The 8,376-nt window shown below is 45.3% G+C and overlaps 1 non-coding gene across 1 annotated transcript; it reads right to left on the bottom strand.

Annotated features, from left to right (window-relative positions):
* Positions 1–2,561: 2,561 nt before the first annotated feature.
* On the bottom strand, positions 2,562–2,668 carry LOC120255875. The gene has a single exon (XR_005535127.1). It is a non-coding gene; the product is annotated as a small nucleolar RNA R71 (small nucleolar RNA).
* Between the last annotated feature and the right edge of the window lie 5,708 nt (positions 2,669–8,376).

Genomic DNA, 8,376 nt, shown 5'->3' with positions numbered 1-8,376 from the left:
ATAGGTTGCTTCCCTTTCAAGCTAGTGTCTTTAGGAGGGTATCTATCCGGTGAAACACCCACTTCATCTCTAAAGACTGATTAACTCTTTTCATCATCATGAATAACAGGCTAATTAAAGGTAACAAGAGGTGCATTATCTTGGGTGTGAAGCGGTGGTGTATGCAAGAAACCAATGTGGATCATAATGCACCGATTTTGGAGGAAATCTTGCTAAGGTTCAAACGCGAAGGCATAGGTCGGGTGTGAGATACTAGAGTATGTGCCAACCTCCTCTTATTTCAGTTAGCACAATCACTTGGAGGGATACAAGGGCAGTCACACTCAAGCATTCCGACTTATGCACATGGAACAAGATCTCCACCAACTTGTCCGTCATTAAAGAAGCAAAGCGATCCACAACGTGAACGTGTGCCCGTTTGTGTCACCTCGATGAAAGTATGGACTCGGAAAGTATTTTAGGACAGGTACTGTAGCAGAACAATGTAGCGAAAGTACTGTAGCAGCACTGCTCACAGTCGGCCGAGAAAATAATAATTCAAAGAATCCACACGGGCGTGTGAAAATTATACACGCCCGTGTGGAAATTCCACATGGGCGTGTGTAAAATCCACAGGGCCGTGTGGTCGCCCGATTCCAGCCCTATTTCAAGCCGATTCAGCCCGATTTCAGCATTCTTTTCTCCATCTTTTCCCCAACTTGAGAGAGGGTTTCGGCTAAGGTTTTGAGAGGTATTGGCTAAGGTTTTGGAGAGGTTCTACGTCTCCAACTTCATCATTCTTGAAGAAGAAGATTGGTAGGGGAGCTTCCGTCGAGGCGTATCCTATACCGGACAAGGGAATCCTTGGACGACAAGTAGAGGACTTTCCACAAGACCATCGACACGAATATCAAGGGGGTTTCTCTATGGATTCATTGCTCTTACATTCTATTTCTTTGATTGTACATAGCTCCATGGAGAGCTAAACCCTAGTGGGTACTTGGGTATTTGTGAACCCTAGGATGTATTTGTTTCATTGAATCTCTTAATTATGCTTTCAAATAATTGATGTTTGTTGTGAGTTCCAACCTTGAATGCTTGATGGTATGAACTTTTCCCCTAGAGTGACACTAGGGTTGAGAGTTCTTGTTGGTAACTTTGGGAGTGAGTGACACACCACGAGCGTCAGACAAAGCTTGGTTTGGAGACGGTTGAGAGGGTGAGTCGAGAGGCATGGGAGCGCCCCTTCCTCCGACGTGATAGATTATACCTCCTTTCCTCGAGTTCTTTACCGCCATAATAGAGTGAATGGTCTAAGGGATGACCCTCCGCTGGAGCTTAGTTGTACGTGCAACGGAGTGAAGCATTGAGGGTGATCTTAGTATCTAGGGGCTTAATCATGGTTGGGGACCTTCCACTGCAAAGGTTAGGTCTATAATTAGGAAGAGATTTATCACTTGGAATCTCTAGGCTCATTGCAACTCTATTCGGTCAGGTTGAGAGGTTATCTAATCTCTCCTCCGGGACATGTATAGAGTTAGGCATAGTTGACCTTAGATTTGGGACTTTGTATTTAAGGATTTCCACGACTCACCATTGCATTGATTAGGAAGCATAATAGAGGGTTCGTGCACTTGAAACGATTGTCCTAGGCGGAGCATTATCCAAGTACCCCATCTTTATCAATTGCCTTACCTCCTCCTTTACTCGTGGTTTCTTACTTGTTGTTTTTACTTTTGAGAATTGAATCATTGTCACACTTATCACTACTGATCTTTCACATAGCTAAGAAGCGGATTAAGTGTTTTTATTTCTTACTCCCTGTGGATTCGATACCCACTCATCCTGGGTTATTACTTTGATAAACCCGTGCACTTGCGGGATGTACGCAAGGAGAACTTGTCAAGTTTTTGGCGCCATTGCCGTAGAGTAGGCATTTAGAGATACTTTGCAGTTTGTTTTCTTAGCTATTTCACCATACATTCTATTTCATGTCTTCTTATTCTATCGTCATTCTGATTTCTTTTTCTTTCTTTTTGGGTGCAGCTCTAGGTTATGGCCCGAGGGAATCCCTTAATATTGATTGAAGGAGATCTTGAGCTTGAATGTACACTTAGAAGAAAAGGGAAAGAGCTTGTGCAAGAACAGTCTAATTTAGCTGATTTGGATGTGGAAAGATTTGAAAACATGACGTAACGTAATGCAGCAACAGCGGACATTATCGATTATGACGGACCTTTCGATGTTGGGGACACAATCGAGCATTGTGCGTCCCCTCAGCGATTCATACTCAGAACTTTGAGTGAAAGCCGGCATTCATCCACATGTTGCGAGCAATCCGACAGTTCAATGCATTTGGCGATGAGGATCAAACAGATCATATAGAGAGTTTTCTCGAGGTGTGTGATATGTCAAGATAAAGCGGAGTGACGGATGATGCCATCAAGTTGAGAGCCTTCCCATTTTCCCTAAAAGGGAGAGCGAAGCAGTGGCTACACTTATTACCTAGAGCATCGATTACCACATGGGAGGAGATGGTAGAAGCTTTTCTTGCCCGTTATTTCCCTCCCGGAATATCTACAAAGCTTAGGAATGAGATCTCATCCTTTGTTCAGTTGGAATTGGAGTCTCTATTCGAGACATGGGAAAGGTTCAAGGAACTCCTGAGAAAGTGCCTGCAATATGAATTTCTGGAGTGGATGATTGTTCAGACCTTTTATAATGGTTTGAACCCGAGTACAAGGCAACTCTTGGATGCGGCAGTAGGAGGTACCTTAGGTAGCAAGACCCCCGATGAGGCCCATCAGTTAATTGAAGAAATGGGGTTAAACAGCTACCAATGGAATGCTAGGGAGAAGAAAAAATGACCGGTCTCCATGAAATAGATGCGGTAACTTCATTGGTGGCTCAAGTGGAAAGGTTGAGTAAGAAGTTAGATCTTCTAACTTCAAACAGAGTGGCGGCCATGACTAATTGCACCGGGTGTGGTGGAGGACATGCTCCCTCCGATTGCACGATTTCTATCGGTGATGTTTCTTCGGTGGAGAATGTTGATTTTGTAGGTAATGGCATGAGACCTCAAGGAAACCCATATAGCAGTACCTACAATCCGGGTTGGAAGAATCATCCCAATTTCTCATGGAGTAATCAGGGGGTCCACAAAAGGCCATGAGGGCTACCGGGTTTCCAACAACAACAACAAGCCCCTCGGTGGACAACGAGTCTCAGGGTTTGGAAACCCGAATGAATGACTTAGAGAAGCACTTGACTAGATTTGTGCAATCTACAAATACAAGGTTTGAATCGTCCGAGGCTACACTTCGCAACCACTACTCGCCTCTTTGCATAACCTTGAAAATCAGGTGGGGCAAATTGCGAAGTCTCTCTCTGAAAGGCCACATGGAAGCTTGCCGAGTAATACAGAGACCAGCCCTATAGAGCACGTGAAGGCGATCACTTTGAGGAGTGGTCGTGAGGTTGAAGGTAGGCTTTCAAGTGAGAAGCCAAAAGAACACGCATCCGAGGTTATAGAGGTAGAAGAGGGAACAAGCAAAGAGAAAGAGGTGACACCCCCACCTTTCAAGCCAAGAATCCCTTATCCCTCTAGATTGAAAAATGACCAAGGGGATGAATAGTACAAGAAGTTTCTGAGTTTGTTCAAGCAACTCCACATCAATATTCCTTTTGGTGAGGCATTGGCCCAAATGCCTAAGTATGTGAAGTTCTTGAAAGACTTATTGACTAACAAGAGGAAGTTGGAAGAAAGTGCTTCAGTGATTTTAGATGCTTTATGCTCGGCGGTATTGTAAAAGAACATGCCAAACAAGAAGAAAGACCTGGGAAGCTTCATCATTCCGTGTAATATTGGCAATCTAGGTGAGGAAATGGCATTGGTGGACTCAGGGGCCAGTATCAACGTTATGACATACACTTTCTTTCAAAAGCTAGGCTTGGGCGAGCCTAGGCCTACCCGGATGACTTTGCAACTAGCGGACCGAATAGTGCGACATCCGAGAGGCATCGGTGAAGACGTGCTTGTCAAGGTTGACAAGTACATTTTTTCGGTTGACTTTGTAGTGCTAGACGTCGATGAGGATGCGGATGTACCTTTGATACTTGGGAGACCGTTCTTGCGGACTTTCAAGGCATTGATTGACATGGACGGCGGAGAGCTAACTTTGAGGGTTGGAGATGACAAGCTCCCATACCACCTTACTGAAGCCATGCAACATTCTCTTGATTTTGATGATACTTTATACTTCCTAAACACTACTGATGAGATTGTTGATGAATACATGCAGGAAATGTTCAATCCGGACCCATACGAGGGTTTGTTCGACCAAGAGGAGGATTATGAAGAAATAATGATGCTTGGTTCGACAGAAGAAGTACCATCTACCCCGGGGATCTTGAAGAAGGTCCTCCAAAAAATGAAGAGGGCTAGGAGACGCCACTGGAAACACTCCAAGGCTATTGGAGATGTCCGTAAACCGAAGGAGTTGGATGAACCATCACTAGGTGGCCCGAAGCCCAATAATTCACCTTCTATCCTCAAGACACTTTGCACATCATGCTTTCAAGTCAAAGGTAAGAGGGCAACCTTCATCTATGAACCACCGTGAGGTAAGACAAGGTACGTCAAGCTTAGTGAAGTTAAACAAGCGCTTTTTGGGAGGCAACCCAAGTGTTTACTGTTTTCTTATCTTCTAGTTTAGTTTGTTTGCATAAATAATTTGTTAAGTGTTGGTATCTTGATTTTTAGATGCCTGTGCTGAGATTTTCTTGTGAGCTTTGAATATTCATCGTGTGTTTTCATGTGGAATTGGCAAAGTTATGTCGTTTGAGCTTTATTCCATGTTTTTCACTGGTAAAACTTGCATATTAGGGCAGGCTCTGAGTGTGTAAACATATTCAGAAACTTTCTGCAGAGCCTGCAGGTTTTTCTAAGAAATCCAGTGAAGACGCACGGGCGTGTGGAATTTCCGCACGCCCGTGGATTTGTATTGAGAGCTCACCCAGAGAAGGCATAGGGGCATGTGGCTGCCCCGGTGAATGACCATGCGAATATCGCACGCCCGTGGGTAATTTCCGCACGGGCGTGTGAATTCCTGTAGAGTTTGGCTGATTATCCTGAGAGCACACAGGGGCGTGAACTCGCCCCTGTGGGCGACCTTGTGACAAGTGCACGGGCGTGGGTAACTTCCGCACACCCGTGTGAAACTCTTCAGAGGAGCCCTCTTCATCCCGAGAAGACACAGGGCGTGTGGGTGCCCTTGTGAGTTAGGTATGTAAATGTCCACGCCCGTGTGGAATTTCCGCATGGGTGTGTGGAACACTTAGTGATTTTTCTCGGATGTCCAGAGAAGCCACAGGGGCGTGCGGCTACCCCTGTGGGATGGGCGCATGGGCGTGAGTATTTTTCGCACCCTCGTGCGCGAGTGTTCAGAGTCAGTGAGAGTTTTTCCCAAGAGCCCCCAAGGGCGTGCACCTGCCCCTGTGAAGCTCTCTTGTGGGAGCGTACGGGCGTGGGTAATTTCCGCACGCCCGTGTGGATGTACAGAACACCAAGAGGCGCGAGTTCTTTTTAAAGAATAGTCGTTTCTCTTCTCTCTCACACCCTCCATTCGTCTGGGAGCACTTCCACATCAACCCCCAACCTCCTAGCGCCGATTTGGTAGGATTGTTGCAAGGTTTTCCTACCGATTCGTAGTTCTTTCATTTTAACTCGTCGGTAAGCCCTATTTATGATTTCCTTCATCAATTCATGATTTTCATAGATGAATCTGGTTAATAATTCTTCGTTTCTTCAATTAGAAAGATAATTTATGTTTAGAACGAAGTTAGAAGTATTTTTAAGTTGTTTTTTTGGATTCTTGTGGCGCGGCCGTGCCGTTTTCACTCCCCGCGGATCCACACGCGTCTGCGGAAATTCCACACGATCGTGTGGATTTCTGCATAGCAGTAGTTTATCAACTTGTTTGATCAATTTCGTTTCAAATTTTGCAGATTATGGCACCTCTGTCGAAGAAGCAAGCTGATAAGAGGCCGCGTGAGTCATCCCCTGAGTCATCCCTTAAGCCTGAGGGCATGAGTTTCATGATTCCAGAGCATCAGGTTCGCTATGAGCGCTTGTCGAGACTCCAGTTTCGACCGACTCGATTCCTGGACATGAGTATACTGAGAGATCTACAACAGGGAGATGAGTTCGCTGATGAGGTCGAGGATCTCGTTTTAGCAGGTGGTTGGCGGCATTTATTGATGATTAGAGAGCCAGCCATCCGAGAGTTTGCACTGGAGGTGCTATCATCATTCGAGTTTGATAGATCGTAAGCTGAGCTCGGCAGCTTTGGACACCATTCGCTTTTAGAGCACTTGGACACCACCATAGCTTGAGCATCACTCGGGCTTTCGCCTCGCTTGGCTTGTATGAGGAGGCATTCACGATGACCGAGGAGTACACTCGCCATCGAGCGACTATCCCTCGAGCCCCGCAGAGAGCTTACAGGGTGCTATGTGGTCAGGGTTAGTACGAGCCCGGGGTGTCCAAGGCTACGTGCCTTTCCCGACCTGCATACCGATACTTACATGCCATCATGAGCAAATCGGTGAATGGTCGTGGTGATAGCACTGGCGTTATGAGCCAGCAGGAGCTTCTATACTTGTACTCGATGGTACAGCGCGTACCAATTCACTTAGGACACATCATGGCAGAGTACATCAGACATCATGGGCATTATGCTAGACTGGGAGCGATCTTCTTGGGCCCCTACATTACGAGATTAGTGTTAGGCATGGGTCTCTTGGATTCGATTCGTGGGGCTGAAAAGACGAGTATACCTACCCCCCTGAGTTTAGAGACACTGAGATTAATGGGCATGGTCCGTAGAGTTAGGACAGGGGTTTATGCGTTAGTGCTACCAGCTCCAGAGATAGCTGAGGGTGAGGGTGATCATGCCGAGGCTTCCCAGCCTGCTCCCCAGCCTCAGTTAGCACCGATGGAGACCGAGGCACCTTCGGCGGCAGAGGACGCTCCCCCCGTACGTATGTTTTCACCATCTCGAGCCCATGATCACTTCGAGAGGCTCGAGAGTGCGGTGGGAGTGATACGGACAGAGATGGCTGAGGCTCGAGTAGAGATTACCGAGATTAGAGCTATGCAGGTCTCTTAGTACATAGATTTCATGGCACGTTTCGGCGTATTACATCAGATCTTAGAGCGAGACGTCACCTCCTCATTTTTCTTGTGACCGAGAACTCTTCAGTCCCCCTCGGCATCTCTTGCACCCCCATCTCCTATACCAGCACCGGTGGATCCACCTTATGTTTCCCCACCACCAGCAGTAGTAGAGGAGCCGACAGAGCGTGACACCGACATTTGACTTTATTTTTTTTGCTTTTTCTTTATTTTGCATTTTATTTTAGACTTGTTCACTCATAAAGGATTCTTCTTCTGAGTTTATTTTCATTTTGCATCTCGAGTTGTATTGATTGTCTATCTTTTATATATACTCGAGTTATTTTTGTTTTATTGAGCTTCACTGAACCCCCGCGTGTATGCGTGCAGATGGTCTTGCCATCATGGGAATTGAGACTCTGTCATGGGCACGGCCAAGTTGTCTTGGCACTTGGCCGTGTGAGCTACACAACCCATTGGAACATTACTCCCAAGGACTTAGCTCCATCAAATGCGACACTAGGAGTCATGGGAGTATTGTTTTGATTGCTTCTCCCACATGTATTCTTCATTGATATACATTATGAGTGAGCTTGCATGTGTACATTGGGGACAATGTACAACTTAAGTGTATGTGTGGGGGGGGGGAGTTTTATAGTGCACATATCTTTTATATTAGTTTTGATTGTTATACATGCTCACATAGCCAATGGAGGTTCACCTTAGTTGCAATGATTGTATTCTTGAGTTTAGGAGAATTTTTAACATTGAATGTTTTCATGCTCTAGTTCTTGGTTGAATTTCTAGGAATTTTTACCCGATTTACACTCAGTACACTACTCACTCTTTAAACTCTATTGGAAACTCATGTTCGATGTTAAAGGGATTAGTTATAGTTGTTTCTTGTGTAAAATTCTGAAAAAAAAAATGAATAATGAAAAGAAGGAACAAAATAGTTTTCTTGTTTGTTTTGCATTTTGGGTGGAAAGAGCTACCACCTATGTAGTATAAATCTACTCTCATAAGTCAGATACTAGTTATGCCCTAATGAGAGAAAGAGATATCTCATAGGGATGAGTGAAAGCTACAACTCCGAGAGAAAGAGCTACCACCTCAAAAGTGTGAAAAGCCACCTTAGCGGCCGCTTTGGAAAGAGCTACCTTAGAGGATGTGAAGCTACTACCATCTTTGAAAATTGTTGTCACTTTTATAGATAAATAAGT

Source organism: Dioscorea cayenensis, unplaced genomic scaffold (assembly GCF_009730915.1).
Source record: "Dioscorea cayenensis subsp. rotundata cultivar TDr96_F1 unplaced genomic scaffold, TDr96_F1_v2_PseudoChromosome.rev07_lg8_w22 25.fasta BLBR01001222.1, whole genome shotgun sequence".
In the NCBI taxonomy this organism is placed as follows: Eukaryota; Viridiplantae; Streptophyta; class Magnoliopsida; order Dioscoreales; family Dioscoreaceae; genus Dioscorea; species Dioscorea cayenensis.
The sequence above is the reverse complement of the archived record's forward strand: the minus strand, read 5'-3'. Positions and strand labels throughout refer to the sequence as shown.